Raw genomic sequence first — 23,716 nt, forward strand, 5'->3', positions numbered from 1 at the left:
AAAACAATGATTCATTCAGGAATTACACAACTGAAATCGCATACTAGTAGATAGTTGTTTTGTACTTAGTACTTACGACCACTAAACAAGTATGTTATGTATGAATGTGTGTAGTAAGATTCTGGACTAAAAAAAGGTTGCTGCCTTAAACATCCAAGTTGATTTGTACTTTAAAAAAAATTAAGTCATTTCAATTTAAATTGCATTAAACTGACTTAAAAAAAAAACAAGTTGAATTAAAGAAAAAATGTGAAAATTAAAAAAAAACGTATTTAAGAATGTAAAAACATATGTTGTCGTAAATTATTGAGCATATAATTTATTTCAGTGCAGTGTCAGTTGCTTCACTTCTCTGCCATTCACAAATCCTCTCCCGTGGCCTCATGGGATAGTAAAGTGTCCATATGCACACTTCAGAATCTCGCCATAAGTACTAGGTCACCCGGGTACTTTTCGCCTATTCTTATACTGTGAATTTGGACATTCTTTTTTTGTCACATGCTGTTTTTCGACTACTACATAGTAGGGACATGTGAAAGTGGATGCAGCCACTGTCTTTATGCTGAGTTACTGAATCATTCCCTCAAGTGATTTTTTTTTTTTTTTCCCAAAACACCAATTCATTTGGGAACTTTTCACTCAGATTCCTTGCGGTTCATTCTGCTGTGGCTTCGTTTGGTAAGTTAATCAATATTACATTGCGTCTAGTAAGCAAAAGTTGTTTAGTTATTAGTTAATAGCATTACTACTTTTTTTAGTTATTGGTATCTTCCTACTTTTTGTAGTTACTGGGTATCTTTGTACTTTTTGTAGTTACTCTGTATCTTCCTACTTTTTTTAGTTACTCGGTCTCTTCCTACTTTTTCAGTTACTCGGTATCTTCCTACTTTTTTTAGTTACTCGGTATCTTTCTAGTTTTCAGTTACTCGGTATCCTCCTACTTTTTCAGTTACTCTGTATATTCCTACTTTTTCAGTTACTCGGTATCTTCCTACTTTTCAGTTACTCAGTATCTTCCTACCTTTTGTAGTTACTCGGTATCTTCATACTTTTTGCAGTTACTCTGTATCTTCCTACTTTTTTTAGTTACTCTGTATCTTCCTACTTTTTCAGTTACTTGGTATCTTCCTACTTTTTTTAGTTACTCGGTATCTTCCTACTTTTTCAGTTACTCTGTATCTTCCTACTTTTTTTAGTTACTCGGTATCGTCCTACTTTTTAAGTTACTCGGTATCTTCCTACTTTTTCAGTTACTCGGTATCTTCCTACTTTTTTTAGTTACTCGGTATCTTCCTATTTTTTTTTTTTTTTTACTCGTACTAGTATCTTTTTCTCTTTCTGCATTTTCTCTATCACTCTCTCTAAAATACATTCCCTGTCACCCTGTCCTCTCTCTAGATTTCTCACAGTGCCGAATTTCCACAGAGTGGTTTAAATAATTAAATTGAAAGTGTCTGGAATCTAATGCCCGTGAGGAGAGAGTGGGAGAGACTGTGGATTATGGTTTCAAATGGAGGGTCCTTCATCTCTGGCCAGGCTAATATGAAATACAGCCATGGTGTACACGACAGCCACATTCCCACACTGCTTCCCATTTCGTCTCTAGCATCCCTTACTGTTTAATGGAGCGTCATTGAATTGACGGTCAAAAGCCACATTCTGATGTGCTCCTCCAATTTGCTGGAACTGCAATCATTGCAGGCCAATTGGTGCAGATTTGATTAATATGCACCGGGCCGTGGGTTTGAGACCCAGACTCATTGAGATGTCCTAAACGGGTCATATCCTCACCAATCTCGATCTTTTGAGATTTAAGAGTTTATTGTTCTATGAAGAAATGCTGGATTGATTCTCAGCTGGTTTTATTTCAGGACTCGAGACCCAAATGTCAATTTTTGATCCGAGCAACATCCCGTGCGTTCAACAGAACAAAATCATAATTTCCTGTGAAACTGACACATATTGAAAATTTAAGCCTGTGGATTTTTTTATTAAAACTACTTGCGGTTTAGAGCTGTTTCCTAAAATGCAATGACTTTTTTGATGCACTACAAGAATTTATTTGTTAAATGAGTTTCCATCATAGTGTTTGTTTTTATACTTAAAAAAGTGCACATTTTGGAAATGTAATAAGCATTTTTATGGGAAAATAAGTGACTATAAGGGGGGGGGGGATAAAATAAACCGTGATAATAAACTCCTTTAATGTGGCATTTATTTATTTTTAATGAATTCAACAGGGGAGGCAGTAAACTGAGAAATTATATCTAAAACTCACACCTTCTCAAAAGGATGAGAGATTGATGTGTGATGAAATGATAAATCCAGCCAATTTGTTTTGTTCTTTTGCAGTGGGATGTTTGTGCCACTGCCAGAGTGGGGAGGATGTTTTTCCCTCGTCTACACAGTATTATCACCATGGAATTAAATTTATGGAGAAAAAGATAAATGGCATTTGACGGAGTGTGTTGCACGTGAGGCACCTGTCAGATGTTCACAGAGAGCTTGGCTCAGATTTCAGAACAATGGCACGCAATCTGTTAAATTATCTCCAAAATGTCATGGCCCTGTGTGCGAACTAGAACGGTGATTTCCTTTCAATAACGCGAGAATCTGTCAAAGTTTTGATTAAATTTCCTATCTTTTTTCTCTCCCTTTGATTTATATTCCAGACAGAACAAAAATAAATTGTCTTTCAAAGAGTAAACCAGTCCAAGCAATCAAGCCACATCTTCAGTGTCTCTTCAGAGTTTTTTTTTTTTTTTACTCGATGCATAACGTTCTGTTACGGTGCAGGTCTCAGCCCCTTTGCACGCTCATTTCTGACTTCTTTTCAGAGAGTGTGTGACAGTTTTACTAATAGCGGCCCCAGGGTACCTCTGTATCTATCACAACAAAGCAAAACAAATGTCGATTACTTCAGCCCTCGAGGGGGGCATTTAGACTGACACTTGTTAACTTGCCAACAGCTTTCATTAATAACTCATTTCTTCTTTGAGGAAATGTCTTTTAAAATACCACTATATGTGCACATCTAGATGGTTGCAATTATAGTGATGCAACTCTGAGTAAAACGATGACATTTTAAATGCATTCTTAGTTTAGATTCTCATTTGGATGAAACTCCTGTTGTTAGTCTAGGGGGTAGATTTAATTTGTATATACAAATATATACAAATATATATATATGAAGAGTTCAGATGCAAAAGCCTCTAAGTGCCATTTGAAATTTTCTTCTAGAATGATCATTTTTATCAAGCTTGTATATTTAAGTTCAGTGATTTCACTTAAATGGCAATGATAATTACCCATTAATTGTTATTTAAGTGAAATTACTGAACTTAAATATACAAGTTTTATAAAAATCATCATTAAAGAAGAAAATTTAAAATGGCATTTAGAGGCTTTTGCATCTGAACTCTTCATATATATATATATATATATATATATATATATATATATATATATATATATATATATATATATATATTGCAACTCCAGTTACTCTAGCCTACAGTGTCGCATGGTGTTTCAGAACTCATTCTAATAGGCTATGCTGATTTAGTAATAATGATCCTTGGTATTATCAATGTTGAAATTTTTTTTTTTTTTTTTTTTTTTGCTGCTTAAAGTTTTAAATGGGTGGTAAAATGCCATTTTCACAAGATGTAAAATAAATCTCTGATGTCCACTGTGTGTGTGTGTGTGTGTGTGTGTGTGTGTGTGTGTGTGTGTGTGTGTGTCAAGTTTTAGCACAATCTACCCCACAGATATTTTTATATAGCTTGTTTAAGTTTTGTGCCTGGCTCTTTAAATGCAAATGAGCTGCTGCAGAGGGCGGGGTTTCAAGAGCTTGCCTATGTTAGCAGCTGAGATCAACTCATGCAGACACAATAAAATCACAGAAACTGTTCTCCCTTTAATATTATAAAGGAGTCAGTCTAAGATGGAGAGACTCCAGAAGAAGTGACAACATGTAGAATGCAACAGGACGTCTCTGAATGGTTAGTTAATGAATATATGTTGCTGATGTGGAGTTAACTATCTTCAATTAGCATACTCTGTCATGATAGTCTATAAATCGCTCATAGGAACTGTTGTGAGATGCACACAGGGTGAATTTTTTTTCTGAAAATATGGATGCTAAAGTTTGAGTCGACTCACAAATGTACTCTTATACAACAGCTCTTCCTCTTTTCAACATGGACTGCGTCGTTTATGTAAATTTTAGGGTGGGTGTAGTCCCTGCCAGCCGTTTGTAGTAGGCTAGTCCTTAAACGATTTGTATAAAAGCAAATATCTCCCTTTGCTTTGAACTTTGAGCGTTGTAACTTTGATAATGTTGTTTATGCTCAAACAGCAACATTACACACTAACTAAAGTTAGAAAAGTGAAATCATACTTTACCACCCTTTTAAAATTTTGTCCTCATTTACTCACCCTTATGTCGTTCAAAACCCGGAAGACTTTCATTTATCTTTGAAGATATTTTTATTTCTGTCCTTTTATTGACAGCTACACAACTACTCCTTTGACGCTTCAAAAAGTTCATAAAGAGATCGAAAAACTAATCCAAATGAATTGAGCGGTTTAGTCCATGTTTTCTGAAGAGACATAATCGCTTCATAGTCTTTAATTTACTTTTACTCACAGAGGGATAGAAATCTCTCAGATTTCATAAAAAAAAATATTTTCATTTGTTTTCCGAAGTTAAACGAAAGTCTTACGGGTTTGGAACGACATGATGTATGATGTACATACGATTTAACTCCAAACTTTTGAATGGTGTATCATGGTTTCCACATACTGTAAATATTGAGCACTTTTCAACACTGATAATAATAAGAAATGTTTCTTGAGCAGCACAAATCAGCATTAGAATGATTTCTGAAGGATCACTGAAGACTGGAGTAATGATCCTGAAAATTCAACTTATGATCACGGGAATAAAATCGAGGCCTGAAGAAATTAATGCATTATTCAAAGATACGAAGAATGTCTTTACAAACAAATCAGTTTGAATACACAGAAAGGATATTGAAATTTAAGAGCTGCAGTGTAATTGAATATTTTAAGCAATTTGTACCTAGTTTTAATATATGTTTTTTATGTAGTTTCCATGAACTAGTCCACATTGTATGGAAAATGCATGCAGTTCTTGAGAGGCAACGAGGAGGACTAACACGTTTATCACAACTGATGTTACTTTCAGGTTTACAAACATAAACCACATGCTGAGGAATCTCCTCTTTCTCTTCTTTTACACTCGAGAGCCGCAGGAGACTGATCGGCCGAAGCCATTTCCCAGAATGCATCACAGCTTCCCACGCACATTTTTCATCAGCTCTCAGCTTGATTTCCATTGTGTGCGCAGGGATCTGACTGTCGATCACTGTGCATCGTCAGCCCGAGAGCTGAATCACATTACACTTCGACTAGGCATGGGTACGCCTTTCTGATGTCATTCGTTTGAATATGTTAAAGGAGGATGCAGATGTGACAGTGTAACAACCATACTGACACTTTCTTTCCCCTCTTGATTTTCCACAGGCACACTATACATCATCTCACATATATAGCCTACACATTGTTCAAAACCACAATACAAAGGACATTTTGAACCCCACTGTAATGGAAAACACACATACATGCCAGCTCAGAAGTCACGTGTTCAAAGACCACATGCCAACGCCGACACAGCAAATCTGATGCTATTTTCACCACATGATAAAAATAACTGCAATCTCAGGTGTTGCAGTAGATGTGTGGCATATGTTGTGGTATGAATGGCCGACTGAATCCCATCAATACCAGGTCAATACGCACAGCTGGCTACATTCGAGAAAAAATCAATATTAGCATTCTTCCATGCAGAGTCAAATCAAATATTTTATGGCTCCAGAGCACTTGGATGTTATAAATGATTGTATTGAGACAGAAAATGCCAGGTGTTCCTTTTTGTCACAGCGCATTAGATGAAACATTAAACTACATATATATGCATGTATATATACACACTCTTTACTAGGTACGCTGTACTACTGCTGGAATGGCCCCCCTTTTGCTTTTAGAACTGGCTTAATTCTTCATGGCATAGATTCAACAAGGTACCGGAAATGTTCCTCAGAGATTTTGGTCCATATAACAGGACATCATCATGCATTTGCGGCAGATTTGTTCTGTAACCGGTGTGTCTTCTTCTGCTGTGGCTCATCTGTTGTCAGTCAGAGATGTTCTTCTGCAGAAATCGGTTGTAACGAGTGGTTATTTGAGTTATTGTTGCCTTTCTATCAACTGAACCAGTCTGGCCATTCTGTAATTGATTAACAAGGCATTTTACCCACAGATCTGCTGCTCACTGGATATTTTCTTTTTTTATAACCATTCTCTGTAAACCCTATAGATGGTTGCGTGTGTAAATCCCAGTATCAGCAGTTTCTGAAATAATCAGACCAACCCATATGCACCGATAACCATTCCACGTTAAAAGTCTCTTAAATCACCTTTCTTCCCCATTCTGATGTTGAGTTTGATCTTCAGTAGATCGTCGATCTGTCCATGCCTAAATACAATGAGTTGCTGCCATGTGATTGGCTGATTGTATGTATTTGCATTGAAGTAAGTCTTATGTAAAAGAATTATTTATAATATATGCTTATTTATATTTGTATGTTTATATTTATTTAAATGTGCACATATACTTATTTTTATTTTAAAAATGTCTTTATATACAAGTTTTAAATCAAATTATATTATATTTTTTCTTCTATAAGCAATCTATCTATACCTACTGTACTTTTTTGTCCTCTATCACTTTCCGTAGACTCTTGCGATATCCTAAAATCCTCGTAATATCTAATATAATAAAATTTGAAGTGGAACACAGCCTTTGTCATCAGATCCCATAGATATATACACTAGATGTTACCTTAGCTACGGCAGTTCATTGGAACGAATGTGTCAATAGAGCCGCCATCTTGGAAAAGGGGAGCCCCTCCACTTTAATGCATCAGCGCGTCAATGTAGGCAAAGGTTGAACGGAAATAAACTCACTGTAAATCCTCATGAATGTGATTTTCTAGTTTTTTTGGTTCGTTCCAATGGTCAGTCATGTATTTATCATTGAGTTCAGAGGAAAAATAAAATTTTTTAAAGAATATTTTAAACATTCTTCCTAGTTCAGATTTCGTTCGTGTGAACATCCATACACAGCTCAAAAGTCCGAAAATCAATTAATTCGAAGTACAGGTGGAGATAGCAGCGTTACCTAGCTACTTTCTATGACAAGACGCCTGTTCCAAGATGGCGGCAGTGTTGACACATGCTTAGAACCCCAAGGCGACATCTAGTGTATATATGGATGTTCTTCCAGGAAGTGACACCATTTTGGAGGGACAAAAATAGCACAAACATCAGTAAGTTGGTTTTGTTGTATTTTGCAGTAGTTCATTGATTCATTTCATTCTGTATAGAAACTGGCGTGATAAAATCATAATGACAAAAGATGGTTAAAATATCTTAATTAATGACTTGTCTACTGCCTGTTCCTAGTGTGCAGAAAAATAGCTCATTAAACAGGAAGAAAATGAGGATATGAAACAATAAGCGGTATATTCATGAAATAACAAACAGGAAAAGATTTCAAACACAAGATCTGGTTTATTGCTGTACTGATGTTCCACTGAAGAGGCTGTTTGTCTTCATGTCAGTTTTGCTGTTGTAAGCTTGGCTTAAATATAATGCCCATATTGTGTGCATAAACATCACAGGTCCAACATTATACCTTTGTTGAATCTTATAATAGTGTTTCTTGATCAAATACATACTAATATTTTCAAATATACTTTGATTTTCAGTTTGTTTTAGTCTAGTTACTTTAGATGAACATTTAAAATATGAAAGATGTCAAAATATGACTAGGCCTATTTCTCACTTGAACTAATGGGAATTCGGCACTGGTTAAATATTAACTATTCAATGAAGTATTAGTTGTTTATATGTTGCAAAAGCTGTATTTACTCAGAATGCACAGCTTATTTTAAATGCACATGAGGCTTCCCTCACCTTAACAGTCATTTTGGTTTAAAAGCAAGTAATTGAAGAAAATGTTAACGTTTTTTTTTTAAAGTTGGTCACTTCAAGGTCCCGAATTAGCACACATATCACAAAAGAGATCCTGCATAATAACAGTATATGTAATATATGTTTCAAAGGCCTAAATCGGCATTCATGGCCATATGGTGAACTGATGAGCCGAGACGCTCAAGTACAAAGAGCAACTCAGTTATTTGACCTCTCAAGATGAGTTATGTGGCAGAAAACATTTTTAGGTGTTGTGGTAGTGTAGCTCGTTCTTTCAGACAGAAATCCTATTAATATTCATATGCATATGTAAGAAGCGGTTAGCACAAGAGCATTTATATATGTTTGGATAGACACTGATATGTACATTATCAGCAGGTGGGCTATACTGAAATGTAGATGCTGTTATTTAAAAATGTGGTTCAAGAAGCTTAAAATTAGTTGTATTTTGTTTTCTCTTACACCAGAGAAAACGTTTTTGTCAAATCCATTCTATAGAAAGTATTTTTGTGAAAGAGTTTATTTTCAACCTTCAAATGGTCTACGTTTCCTGTTTACACTTCTGGGCTTCGGGGTCTATACGACCCCAACAATTGATTGAGTAATTGTACAAAAAATATACATTTTTAATCAAACAAATAATATACCATTTTTTGTTTACTTTTCATCTATTCATTACTGCTGTGTTTTTGGAGATATAAAGTACTTTTGTATCCATATACCACACAATTCCTCAACTACACCTTTCGCTTGCATATGAAATATTTTTTTTATGACACATTGCATTTATGCTCTAGTACTAGGTCTTCATTTCTGTGTAAAAAAAATTCAGGTTCATGACGGATTTTTTTTTTTTTTTTTTTTTTTTTGATACATGAAGAAAATGTATTTATTTATTCATTTATTTTTTCACATTTCCTATTCATTTCAATGTGGGGTCATATTAGCCCCGAAGACCAGAAGTGTAAACATTTTTTTTACATACTTTCAGAACAACCGAATCAAGCCCAGTTTTTTTTTTTTTGTGTGTGTGTGTGTGTATAGATACATAATGTATGAAAAGTTACAAAATCTTATTCCACTGAGATGAAGGGAACCTTTTTTATTATTATTATTAAGTAAATGTCGATTGGGTTCGTATAGACGCCATGACCTGATTGAGGGCTTGGAAGCTGCTGATGCTGCTAATTTGATTTATAAGCAGTTCAGCTACTTTCACAACAGTGTTGCTTTTCCAATCATTTAATTTAATAGCTTATTTCCAAAATGTAGTTGTTTTTTGATATCTAGTTGTATATCGTACATTCAGCCGATATGTAGCCTAGTGTTGGTAAGTCTGATTCATTCTTGCGAATCGTTCATTTGGATGGCTTGTTGGTTAGCTAATTGTTTTTTCCTCAACACTGTACTTACAAATACATGTTGGTTTCCTCTCCAAATCCTTAACTGCTCTTGAAGCACTTGATTGCTATACATCCATGCCCTGTTTACACAAAGGGAACCACTCAGAATCCAGTCTAATCGAACAGGCTTCTCTTTCGCCGTGATCCTTCCTGACTCCATGCTTCTCAACAATAGGGACAATTTCACATAATATTGTCCATTAAGGGCTGCTGGGAGAGCGGTTTGCTCTGGGCTGAGTATCGGTGTCCCGCTGTGGAGGTCGGCCATGCCTGACTGCTTATCAACCGCTTAATCGCTCTCTCCACTCACTGATAGTGGCCTGATGGCAGATCCCGAAGTTTCGGCTCCGTGACATAAAAGAGAGAGGGAGGCCTTCGAGAAAAAAGAATGGACGGAGGGAGGGAGGGCTGTTGAATTTTTAGTTTTGACGAGAGAAAAAAAATCTTTGAATCTTCAAAGTGGTTTTATTAAAGTATTTCTGATTCCTCAGAGCCTTTCATGGCATCTGCTTAGCCTTAAACAAGCCTCGCTGGAATCAAGGTCAGAGATTAAAGAGCCAGTTGGGATGCGAGCTTCAAAGATGGGATTTCGGAGGAGTGTTATGACACTAGAACCAGTATTTTCAGTGTGCTCGCTTAATCTTCGTCACAGAGAAATAAATCTGTGTTTAACATTGTTCTGCCGGCCTGTCATTATCATGAAACTTCTCATAATTCTTTCTCATCTTCTGTTTGTCTTTAAGATGTCTCCTTGGGCTTCAGCATGAAAGTTGACCCAACATGGTCTTCGCCGAAAGCTGTATCTTCCAGTTGGGGTGAGTGATTTTCTTCTAAATTGCTGTTAATGAAGTAGGTCCATCCATTTTTTGTTATATAATCAATGCACAAGACTGTAAGAATCTCTCATGTTCTTCCATCGTTGAGTGTTTTGGTTCCTCAAGCACAATTTCAAGCAATTAAACCGAGTGATTCAATCAGATTTGTTAATGAATCACAAGGATTTGTGTTCAGAAAGGAATGGCTTTCTGCTGACTGTTCCTACATTTTATTAATACGGTGGCAATAAACACTACCATTCTAATGCATTATCAAAATCAAACGTTGTGGTTTAAAGGTTAGTGTCATCAATTACTCACAAGACTTTCGTTCAAAACAAATATTTTGCAATACAATATGAAGCCAATTGCACTTTCTTTTGATGTACGTCCATGTAGTAGTTAAGGACCTATATAAAGTGTGACGAAGTTTGTAGCTTTGAAATCTAGAGTTTCTAAGCGTCATCTACCCCAGCATTGGCGCAAACATACAGCGGCCCAGATGGGGAACCACAGCTGCCATTCCCCTGTGTGTTTGGGTTTGGTGCCAGCCGAGTGGGTCTTGCTGTCTAATGTATGCCCACACACACGCTTGTGTGTGTTGGTGCTTGCATGAGAATAAGAGCGAGGCCAAATGCGAGTACGAGTGTGAATGTGCGAGCGCAGCTGTCTGATGATGTGCGTGTGGTTGCCAGATCCTCTTACCGAGAATCTGTGGCAAGTGGGCAGGTGATGGTGATGATGGGTCATTTCCCACCATTCTCCACTCTTGGACTCCAAATTTGTACTTGAAAATCACCTCTAAGTGTCCCCCAGCTTTTCTCCTTATGTAAACTGTGCCTCTTCTTAATTTTAACACATTCGCGGTCTGGTGGAGAAATATGACAGCAAATCACTGCATTTCTGGATTATAAATAAAAGTTTCCTGCCAAAGATGATATAAACGGCCTGCATGGATCAGCCAGCATCCCTCACTCCTCATGATCTCTCACATACATCTCTTTGCCGGTAATATAAAATGCATCAAAACAAATTTACTTGCATTTAATTTTAGTTAACAGTAACAAAACTTGGCTTTATTTCTTACAATTACCGTTTTGTTTTTTCACTCTGAGACAGAAATGGGTTTCCATACCCTCCTGTCACACACTGAAATGCCATCCACGCAGATAAAAGACTTCTGGGTATTGTGCACCTGATTGTATCTATCTTCAAGTCGATGTGTGAGACTGCAAAGTAAAGTGAAGTTTGCAAGTGTAATCTCACCTTGTCTCAGAACAATACTTGCCAAATTCATTACCCGTTATATTCCCCCTTTCATTCCTTCACACTGTTCACGGTTCTGCTGGTTTATACTGATTTCAAGTTGTGAAGGTTAACATAAACCACATTTACAACAAATTTACTTCAGTTTGATGTGTTTTTTTTAAAAGGTACTGAATATTCAGTGAGGAAAAATAGAGTGGGACTTGATTTTATTTATCAGGAATTGACTGGATCATCAAAAATAAGAGGGCTTTATGATGGCCGCAAAAAAAATTTTTTTATTTATTGTTATTTTTCTTTGAAAATGAAAAAGGTACTGAATATTCAGTGAGGAAAAATAGAGTGGGACTTAATTTTATTTATCAGGAATTGATTGGATCATCAAAAATAAGAGGGCTTTATGATGGCCGCAAAAAAAAAAAATGTTATTTATTGTTATTTTTCTTTGAAAATAATATGCATTATAGAAAATAATTAACCATAAGAGTTAACTACGCATTCTCATCCTAGGGAGTCATCTAACTGACTCTTTTGACCATGCGTCTAAATCCGACACACATGGCAACCTTTAGCGTCAGTTAGATGACGAGGGTAGGTTTAGGTCTGGGGTAGGGTTAGGGTTAGACCACTAGGTGGCGTATCTCTTAATGATGCTAAAGGGTGCCAAGTGCGTCGGATGTTGGCACATGGTCAAAAGCGTCAGTTAGATGATGCCTTGGGATAAGAATGGGCTGGATTTAACCATTAAGTACAATTTAAATTTTATTTTGACATTTTTACAGGTTTTTTGAGGGTTAGAGCAGTTAATTTCCCCTGTATAGATCTAAATAGCCCTAATTTAACGATCTGGTCTAAATCACAGGGTTCACTTAGATCATATCTGACTTTTGCTAGTTTAACAATGGGAAAAATTGAGTAATAGGTGTGTTTTGAGCGTAAAATGTGATAAACCAACCAGAGTCTCATCTCCCATTCCCTTTAAAAAGCCAGTTGCGCTCGCGCTATGCTGAATTGCTATTTAAATGAGCGTGCAATGAGCCCCTCCAGAGCATGCAAGCAGGCCATCTAAAAAGCCGGATTCCACCACATCTTTACGTACACAATAATAATCTTTTACATTGTAACCCTTTTATTTTGGTTGTTGACCCACCTATAGGCACACATTACTAATGCGCTCTTTAAATAACAAACAAAATATTGGCCATTGACTTTAGACCAGGTTTGTGTTGACCAATGGCGCAGTCTATTTCAGTTCCCTCAAAATAGCAACGCGCCAACAATACTCCTGAACACACCTCGTTTTTAGGCCGGCACACCCATGGGACACAAATGGGCATAAAAAAGTGTCTATTTAAACAATATGGTGGAGGATGTGAAAATGATAACTGCGTCGGACTGTAACTAGCAAAAAACACTTGTCTCGCCTGGCGCTGCATTGTACAGGGTGTGAGATCGGGCCATATATTTCTATGGTGAATTGTTCAATTGGGATTGTATGTTGCTTTTAATTTGACTAACATGTCAAATCGCATGCTATATATATACTCTACAGGCCAGAGAACTCTCTAAAGTTTTAATTAATTGTGAATTTGTTTTCAATGGCTCAGCTCGGTTTGATGCCCAAAAAGACGCGTTTTGACAGTTCACACCCACTCTTTTCATTTTCGTTGTGCAGACGTATATCCATCCAATTGCATTTAATTCAACACGGAGCCAACAGTATTTAAATTACTTCAAAGAGTTGGAAGCAGTATTATCAAAGGCTTTGAGTTTGACAGCTCACGCTGAGGAGAACGGGGAGGCGCAGGGCGGCTTGACTATGTATGAGCAGCCTGTCCGATTAGTGCGAGAGAATATTACAATACTGTTAACATTCCTGAAGGAGTGAGGCGTGCACATGAGATGCTTTTGTCAATAAGATGTGAGCTTAAAATATGCCAATGTGTGTCAAATAGAATCCCAAGGCTCTAGCATCTCAGATGGAGTGCAATAGTCATTTTGGGTCGACTGTTTCTTTAAGTGTATTGCCGAGAACGCTTGCTAAATCTCTCAGCAGGTGAATTCTGGAGATTTATTGTCAGAGGAGTTTCAAGGTTTATTTGAGAACACAGATCTCAAATGGGTTTTGCAAGCATAATTCTGTTGTTTATTTTCAAGAAGCAGAATTTAAAATGGGCTCTGTGAGAAATAACAATTTACTGTGAGAAGTAACAATTAGCATCTGCATAACTGATGTTTTACTTATCAAAACATCTTGAGGTATGAAGGCACAAATGCTCTGTCAATCGCACCAAGGGGGTCAAGAATGGCTAGATCATATACCATATCTTATGTTATTTTATAGATTTCTATCTTATATTACAGTAGATTTCTTAGGGTTTTATTGAATAACTGGCTATTCCCCTGTTTGCTGTCTGTTTAAACTATACTAATATACTAGAATACATATCACTACATGCTGTAATGTAAAATATGATACTCAATTCTTGTCAAGTCTCCTGCATTTTTAATTTGAAAAGCGGTGCAATTTTATCAGTACTATGTTTTTTGTGCATTCATAATTCATAACTTTTTTAATTCACCTCAATATCTTAATTTTGTGGGCTATTTATGTGGCAATGTATCACCATGGTAAATTAATACAGATTAATAGCAGCCAGCCGATTACAAGTGTGTTTATATGCATTTTCCAATCAGAACTTTCCATTTTATAATTTACAATTGTAATTAGCAAATGTCCATTATGTGCAGAGTTTACTTATACATTTGTAAGGACTAAGAAACCATACAAGAGGTACTCTGAACATAGAAATGTTTGAGTAAATGTTTGAATCTGACAAAAGCATAAATCAACCCTTATAAAGGCACTGCCTGTGATGGACATTGGTCAGTTTAAACACATCATTCATTTTACATGAGTCTGTGTTACAGTGTGTACACAGTCTCTTAGAGCAGCAGAGAGTGAATAACACAGCTGAAGAGGAGAGGAACCCGTGTTTACTCAGCTTTTGTGTGTGTGTGTGTGTGTGTGTGTGTGTGTGTGTGTGTGTGTGTGTGTGTGTGTGCCTGTGCGTATGCATGTGCTCCTTTTTTTTTCCCCCAGCCCAATGATTCCTCAAACCTCACCCACAAAAGTGGCCAATCTAGCTGCAGAATCTAGTATTGGAAATATCCAGCGGCAATGAAATATTACGGCTGAATGTGTTAGTATAGCGTTCCAGCAAATGAAAAATTAAACATGTTTTTATGAACTGCAGACTTCAGCGCGCTCCAATCTTAATGACCCTGGAGGATCGTTTAAGTAAACAGTCGTTTAAGGTTAATTACCTCTGACCCTTTAGTCTCTTTCTCATTTTTCTTCCTCTCTCTTATTCCCTAAAGAAAAGAAAATGTTTTTAATATCTTGACTTTTTCCTCAGAGAAGGCAATGAGATTAAATTGAGAGCAAATGGAGAGGACATGGTTCCTTTAATATACAGCATGCCATGTGATTTGTGTATTTTCATCTAGATGCCTGATGTAGGTCACATGACTACTCAACACACTTATTTTAGCACTCTAGGATCCATACTGTGCAGATGAAAGACCGACATAACAGGCGTCAAACACAAAGACAAATTAGAGCTAATATAAACAGTGTGATCTGCTCTGCCAAAGGGAAAGCGCGCTTTATTTGCAGTTACTGGGGACAGATAAACAGAACACCATTCTTTAGCATTTCACAGGACAGCTGTCAGCTGATCTTTCGTTTCTGCCTTAAATCTATTCTGTGTGGAATGAATAAGGCATAAGGGATAAATAAAGCAGAAATCATAATATATAAAGGATCTGTGCCACGCTGAGATTTTATGTGTGTGTGTGTACATGTTTTTCTATCCCGGTACAGAGACTTTAACCAAATGCACACAAACTCATGTGGACTCGTGTCATCATGGAGACCTAAATTGAGATACACAAGCTCAAAAAAATGATTTTTGCTGCTTGTCGAAATTGCTTAATTAAAACGAGCTTAAGCAACAGAATTGTCTTTGTCCAAACTTAATTTGATTGTGTTCGATCTACTTAAATATGTAAAATTTAAGTTTACTTAATCCGTTTATGTTGGATTACATGAATGATTTGTGTTGTATTAACTGAAACTGGGCTGTGCTTGTTGGTTCCCAGCATGCTTTGCACATGGCTGAATTAAAGGATTAGTTCACTTTTGAAAAAACCTTTTGCTGATAATTAACTCACCCCCATGTCATCCAAGATGTCCATGTCTTTCTTTCCTTAGTCGAAAAGAAATTAAGGTTTTTGATGAAAACATTCCAGGATTTTTCTCCTTATAATGTACTTTAATGGGAACCAGTTCCAACCGAGGTCCAAACGACAGTTAATAACAGTTTCAGATGCAGCTTCAAATGTCTTTAAACGACACCAGACGATGAATAAGGGTCTTATCATGCGAAACGATCGGTTATTTCAAAGATTATTCCAAAAATGTAACTTTTCTAAGGACAAATGCTAGCCTTGTAATATATATTGTGAGGCGCGTTTGCAACGTCACGTAATACGTAATTACGTTCAAAAGGTCACGGGCGACGTAGCCGGAAGTACAGAATCAAAATCGTCCGACATCGTTGTTTTACCTTTTAATTCTTTTTTTGTAAACGGCGTTTGAGTTAGCTTTTTACGTTCAACCTATGCGTTCAACTTGTAAACACTCTGACTCTGTACTTCTGGCTACGTCGCCCGTGACCTTTTGAACGTAATTACGTATTACGTGACGTTGCAAACGCGCCTCACAGAATGGAGAAAGGCTAGCATTTGTCCTTAGAAAACTTACATTTTTGGAATAAGCTTTGAAATAACCGATCGTTTCGCATGATAAGACCCTTATTCCTCGTCTGGTGTCGTTTAAAGACATTTGAAGCTGCATCTGAAACTGTTATAACTGTCGTTTGGACCTCGGTTGGACCTGGTTCCCATGGAAGCCCATTATAAGGAGAAAAATCCTGGAATGTTTTCATCAAAAACCTTAATTTCTTTTCGACTGAGGAAAGAAAGACATGGACATCTTGGATGACATGGGGGTGAGTAAATTTTCAGCAAAAGTTTTTTCAAAAGTGAACTAATCCTTTAAGAGATATTTTATGCGTTTTTGAGAAAATGAGAAAAAGGGAAGACTTTATAGTGCATAATTGTGTTTAAAGTTCAATTACATTGCAATTATTAGTACTATTTAAATTACAGTGGGTTACCATTGTGGAGAAGAGTGGAGCATTTGGTTAGGGTGGAAACTCAGCAATACTATCAGCAAATGCTTTTTATGATGAAGCATGCGAATCTTATAATTTAAGATGTTAAAAAGTGCTATTGGTTACTAAGACTTGGTTATAGTCTAGAAATATATTAGGGTGATTCTAAAATAAATTTTATTGTATTGGATGAATTAATAATATGAATTTGAATACCTGAATCATATCAGGGAGCCTTTTTAAATTCACTGACAATAGTAAATTAAGCTGTGCTCAACCATAGTAAATAGGTTGAATCAACCTTAATACATTAAGTTGACCCAACGTAAGTACATTAAATTGGAATAACAGAATTGCATTATGCTGAAATAAAGCAAGTTAATCATGTGGAAAACCTTTCCATATTTTTTTTTTTTTTTTTTTTTATGTTCATTCAAATAGTTATTTTTTTGAATGTATAAATCATACAGAATTAGTTTTTTGAAAGTTGTAAAAATGCAGAAAGTTTTCCAGGATGGGTAAGTTTAGGGTTCACACTCTCAGAAAAAAGGTACAAAAGCCATCACTGGGGCTGTACCTTTTCAAAAGGGAAAGCTTTTGTCCATTTTAGGTAATAATATGTACATTTTAGGTGTTATATGGACATTTAGGTGCTAATACATTTTAGGTGCTAATATGGACATTTTAGGTGCTAATATGGACATTTAAGTGCTAATATGTACATTTTAGGTGCTAATATGGACATTTAAGTGCTAATACGTACATTTTAGGTGCTAATATGGACATTTTAGGTGCTAATATGGACATTTAGATGCTAATATGTACATTTTTAGGTGCTAATATGGACATTTAGGTGCTAATATGGACATTTTAGGTGCTAATATGGACATTTTACATGCTATTATGTACATTTTAAGTGTTAATATGTATATTTTAGGTGCTATTATGTAAATTTTAGGTGTTAAAATGTATATTTTAGGTGCTATTATGTACATTTTAGGTGCTAATATGTACCATTAAGGTACCAATATGCACCATTTAGGTACTTTTGAAAAGGTACAGCCCCAGTGACAGCTTTTGTACTTTTTGGGGGGATAGTGTTGGGGATAGAATATACAGATTGTACAGTATAAAAATCATTATGTCTATGGAAAGTCCCCATTAAGAATGGAATGAAAAGTGTGTGTATACATCAAGTATGCCAATTCATTGTTATTATTATGACTTGCATCTATAAAGTAAGGCTTGTCAGTTTTTTTTATATTATTATTATTATTATTAATTACATACCAAAACTAAACTGCACTGACTGCAGAATTTGCGAGGATATGCTTGGACTTAGGTGATTCTTCAGACTTAAAATGCTTTTAATATATAAAAAAACACCCACAATCCAATACATTCATGTTTCACAGGGCATGAATATAACCGATACCACATTATAATATTATAATATTTATATTTCCTTGCACAGTATCAAATTCAGTGCTAATTTCCTGATAGTAAAGACTGAAAGATCAGTACCACCCCACGTAAAGGGTGAGGAATTAGCTTTAAATATATATGACTCTTGCAATTTGTCCTCAGGCTAAATTAACACCCACCGCTAATGGGTCTCCGCTTGCTTTCATTACGCTCAATACAAACTCGATAACGGTTCTCTTAGGTTAGGGTCTGATCCCTCAGGCAGCTCGCGAGGATCTGGATCTGCGTCATTTCAGAGAGCAAACATCCTCAAGTGCATTATTCATGGGTTCTTGTGTTTGAAGCCGTGATTGCACATTAGCTATAGTCCACTGGGATACAAATGGACCCGCGATGGTCCAGCGGATCGAGACATTCATGTTTCCCATTGACTTTTCATTCCAGTGGCCATTAACATCCCCTTGTGTTTATCTGTGTGGTTCAATGACTTCTCTTTTGCCATTTCACTTCTCATTATGGTCTTTCAGGAGCCATTAGCATAATTCATAATTTGGAGGAATGTTGAGTGAGGAGCGAAAGGAGGTTTGGAAGTGCCGTTTGAGTGGATAAACCTGTATGTGTTTGCAGTGTGAAATTTGACAGGACTGATGAATGACCACTATCCTTTCTCAAGCTGTGCGCTGTGAATACCAAAAGTCCTCTTAGAAAACATGATGTAAAGGGCAAGAAAGGAAATTAAATGCACCATCTTGTTACTTAATGCAAACTCAGAAGCGTATCAGTATCTACTGTGTGCATGCACATGATGAGAATACATTGTGCATTCATAGATAGCGAGAAAGGCTCTGTTCCAATACCTAGTGAGCTATCTTTTAGGGCAAGGTCAAGTTTATTCCGTGTGTGTGTGTGTGACTGTTACAGTATCTTCAAATCTCCATCTCTAAACCATCTTTAAATGTATTTTCAGACCCTTTGTGAAGTGAGCATTGAGCAGATGACTGGTGTCTTTGTCAATCTTGACTCATTTATTTTCAAGAGAATGGATCACAATGACAAAAAAAAACCTATTTGAACCCATTTGAAAACCTTTCATTAAAGTGTGAAATCGAGTGCCGCCTTCTCATTCACATGTCCCAGACAAGAGTGTGTAAGTGTGTCTTTGTCTCTAAATAATAAGCCCGCACCTTTTGAGTGACAAGCTATTTGTCAGGTACTGATCTGCATTCTAGTGTGGCAGGTGATATCGAGAGGAGAAGCAAACACTCGGCTCTGATTAGTTATCACACGTTTGAGACAGAAAAAGAGAGAGAAACAGGCAAGGTTCTGTTCATACATTTGAAGAAGTGTTTGTACAAACATCTGGAAGCAGGTGAGTGCATACTAACAAGACAGGAGCTGGGAGCAGGAGGTTAACCTGATGTTAACCACATACATTTGCATTGCTGCATAGACCTCGGGGAGTATTCACTGCAGCGTAATTAACCCATATATCTTCACTAAAAACAGAACACGACATCTACATTGCTCTGATCAAAAATCCAATCCGCTGCCTACAGGCAGTATTTTAAGACATGCTCCGAGTCCTCACACATGCTGCTGACACACCAAAAGTTGGGCCATATAGTTGCTGCGTGCCTTTTTAGATTATAAAACTGTCACATTAGTAGATGGCAATCCCTGAATGCATTTATAAAATGATGTATTATTATTGTATTCAGTAAGGCATTACATTTATCAAAAAATTACATTAAAAACATTATTGTTTCCAAAAAAAAGCATGCTGTTCTTTTGAACTTTCAACGTTGATTTTTAAACGATTATTAAATTATAATAATACTGTCTTTTTCGTCAAATAAATGCAGCCTGAGATGAGCATATAAAAGACTCAATGTTATATGTTTAAAATATATACATATCTTACCGACCCCAAACTTTTTAACAGATATTTTTGTGTATATATCCTATATTTAAAAAAATAAATAAATAAATGAAGAGTTCAGATGCAAAAGCCTCTAAGTGCCATTTGAAATTTTCTTCTAGAATGATCATTTTTATCAAGCTTGTATATTTAAGTTCAGTGATTTCATGGCAATGATAATTACCTATTAATTGTTATTTAAGTGAAATTACTGAACTTAAATATACAAGTTTGACAAAAATCGTCATTAAAGAAGAAAATTTCAAATGGCATTTAGAGGCTTTTGCATCTGAACTCTTCAAATGTAATGCAGTATTTGTGTATAAAGTATAAAATTAACTCACTCTAATGTCATTGTGAAATCGCTCCCTTATGAAGTTCTATGACACACAAGCAGCTTTCTATATGTATAATAAGCAGCAGGGTATCTGCTATATGTTGGAACAGAGCCTATGATTAAGTATTCAGGGTGTTATTATGGTGCAGAAGTGTTTTTAAGCTCATTACACTGTTTTCTTTATCTTTTGCTCTTCTCTGCCAGTCACAGTCTTTTGCCCTTTTTTAATTTCCTTTTTCATCTTTTTCATAATATTACAAGGATGAGGGCAATTTTAAAAAAATATTGTAGGCTACCGGAACACTATAATGCCCATGTTATTTATTATACCTCAAAAAGTGGCTGATTTATAATCGTAAGAGTTCATGATAGCTATAATGAGCTTGCATTGTGTCATGAATAATGCAAGCAATTTTTATTCACCCAAGTTTATTTTGGAAGTAGCCTAATTTGTCTACAACATCAACAATCTGCAACAATGCAATGCCGCAAATATTTATTCGCTGTTGTTTATTTTCCTGCAGGCTATTGCATTGTGTAACAATACCTGTTCTTTTGATTTGATGAATTAAAACTGCTGTAAGTTTACCCAGGTTAGTACTAGTAGTATCAAATATTCAAACATGGTGTCAAAATGTACACATTTTTGATTGAGGAGCTTGTAATAACTTAACACGATATCCATGCTTTGTTTTCTGAGTTGTGTATAGGCCTATGTATTCCCATATAAGGGGATAATCCACGGTTAGGCATTCATAAGACTATTTTAATGCACGACGTGGAGGCAAAGCACCGTTTCCCGACCCATACAATCACGTAACTTGATGCTTGACTTCCATAGTACAATGAATCGTTGGAGAAATCAACTAGGAAGTCACGACTGTGTGTGTGTGTGTGCATGCCAGACGCAGCGCGAATGTGTGCACTTACGCTTTAATGAAAGTAGCACATTCATATAGATCAATGATTAAACTGACTTGGAACCTGTGCATTAAACGGTCCTATTGCACACTTTCCAGCCAATCAGAATCGAGTATTCGGACAGACCAACACTATCTCACGACCAATTCGTACGAATTCGACGCATGATTAAAAAGTGTCTAATTCGTACTAATTCGTACGACCTCACTCGTACTAATTCGTACGATTTGGCTAAACCCACGTGATGGGTAGGTTTAGAGGCGGGGTAAGGGGTAGGTCATTCGTACGAATTCATACAATTGGCCAATTCGTAAAATATACGATTTAGCAAAATCGTATTAATTCTTACGAGTGAGGTCGTATGAATTGTTACGAATTAGCCACTTTTTAATCATTCGTCGAATTAGCACGACTTGGTCGTGAGATCGGGTTGGACAGACCATGGTATAAATGGAATTGAGTATTGTTACTTTTGGATGGACAGAAATGTTGTAATAGAGAGTAAAATTTCATTATTTGAATTCATTTTATTCCACGGCAGTCTATTTTTGTGGTATATACTATTTCCCAGCCGCTTAATGTGACAGTGTCTTTATGAGTATGTTGGGTACAAGGTAATACCAGCCGCAACCAGATCATCTTTATGCTGATTTATAAACTCTATTCTATAAGAGTCTCTTTATATATGTTTAAATATGTAGATGTTGCCTTTAGTAACACAGATATTCCATGTTTAGTCATTAGAACATCAACTGAAGCACTGCCCTGGGGACATTGGTTACCATGCCGCCAGACTCGATTCCATGGAAACACGGTGTCTCATGTACTCCATCTTGAGGCAGAGAACAGGCCAGAGCATTTAACACATGCTCCTCTTTGGTGGGATTCGAAGAGTTTTCAGTGGAATTAAATTTAGCCTTTGATCAATGCTTGAACCAGTTATGAAATGAAGTAGCACTGCACCAACACTTAATGAAGCGATAGTGACTTTTCCTCATGAGTAGATTTCAGTCATCTGGGCAAATAATAAGTAATAAGAGCATGAAAGGTCGGAGGGTATGATATTACTTAATGAAAACTATTGAAAGTGCTAGAACTGCAGATTTCACAGCTGCATGGGACTGCTTTAGGAACAGATGTCCTTCCCCCTCTCTCTCTCTCTCTCTTGCTCTCTCGATTTTCCCCATAGGAATCCCCAAAATAACATAATTTTATGTTATTTTTTTAGCACCTGACATTCAATGTATATCCCTCATACATTATGTTATGTTCTGCAGTTTTATGTTTGCCTCATGCAAAGAGAAACACCTCTACCTCCCCCCCTCTCTCTCTCTCTCTCTCTCTCTCTCTCCCTCTCTCCACAGCACATGCAGCACATTTCATTTAGTCAAATTTCTAATTAAACTACACTGTGATCTCTTCAAGTAGAGGCTCTGTATTGGTTCTTAGCAGAACTTCAGTAACAAAAGAATTTTGGCTATGATTTTGCTGTTGCGGATGAAGGTTTGAGGTCTGCTACAGTGTTATAATGTAATCTTTCAAAATTAATCAAAATTTCAAATTTCTAAAATTTCCAACCAACCAAATTGGCATATAGTTCTCCAAAATTTTTGTGTCTCTGCTAATATTAAGTATTTGTCATATGAAATGAAAGCAGAGCCAACATGAGCTTAGAGAAAGTTGAAACTCATATTAAGAATGAAGCTGATAAAAGCAGCACTATGTAGTTTTTTCAACCTTTATAATATTTTTCCAAAACCCTTGAGATGGTACATCGACTTACAATAGGTTGAATGACAGGTCTGCCATAGCCTGACAGTGTCTGTATCGCTTTTATTGGCACTATGTAACTTCGGGGAGCGGGTAGGAACCCAAGCACAAAAAGAACTACAAAATTTGACTGCTTTACTGCATACGTCACTTCCACCACTTCCTCAAATTCCGACGCGAGAGCCCAACGAGCGTTTTTATTTATTTATTTTAACCTCTGAATGTTGTCATGGCTGAAGCAGCAAGTAAAACCAAATGTGAAGTGCGTCAGAAACAGAGCGCGCACGCGATCAGTTTACTGTTGGTAATGTGTTGTGTAGCTTAGCCCCTCGCCACATCCAGTGTAGACTGCATTGTTATCATTTGAGGGAGCTTAACACACTCAAGCATCCCTGTAGAGCCGGGGCGGGCAGCTCGCGCCAGCTCGAGACTTGAAAGTATACTGATTACTGAGGGGCTACACTAGGGGTTACCTTGTACCCTTGGTAGGGGCTACATTCTTGCAAGTAAATAATACACGATTAGACGGACAAAATAAT

The 23,716-nt window shown here is 36.6% G+C and overlaps 1 protein-coding gene across 1 annotated transcript in view; it reads left to right on the top strand.

The window, feature by feature from the left end:
• Nucleotides 1-23,716, top strand: part of LOC120474748 (serine/threonine-protein kinase H1) — a 117,315-nt gene that overhangs the window by 36,458 nt on the left and 57,141 nt on the right. The window contains 1 exon segment of the mRNA XM_089122349.1: nt 10,229-10,300. The gene's annotated coding sequence lies outside the window, so the exon portion shown is untranslated.

Source organism: Pimephales promelas, chromosome 17 (assembly GCF_988280905.1).
Source record: "Pimephales promelas chromosome 17, fPimPro1.hap1.1, whole genome shotgun sequence".
NCBI classification, from domain to species: domain Eukaryota; kingdom Metazoa; phylum Chordata; class Actinopteri; order Cypriniformes; family Leuciscidae; genus Pimephales; species Pimephales promelas.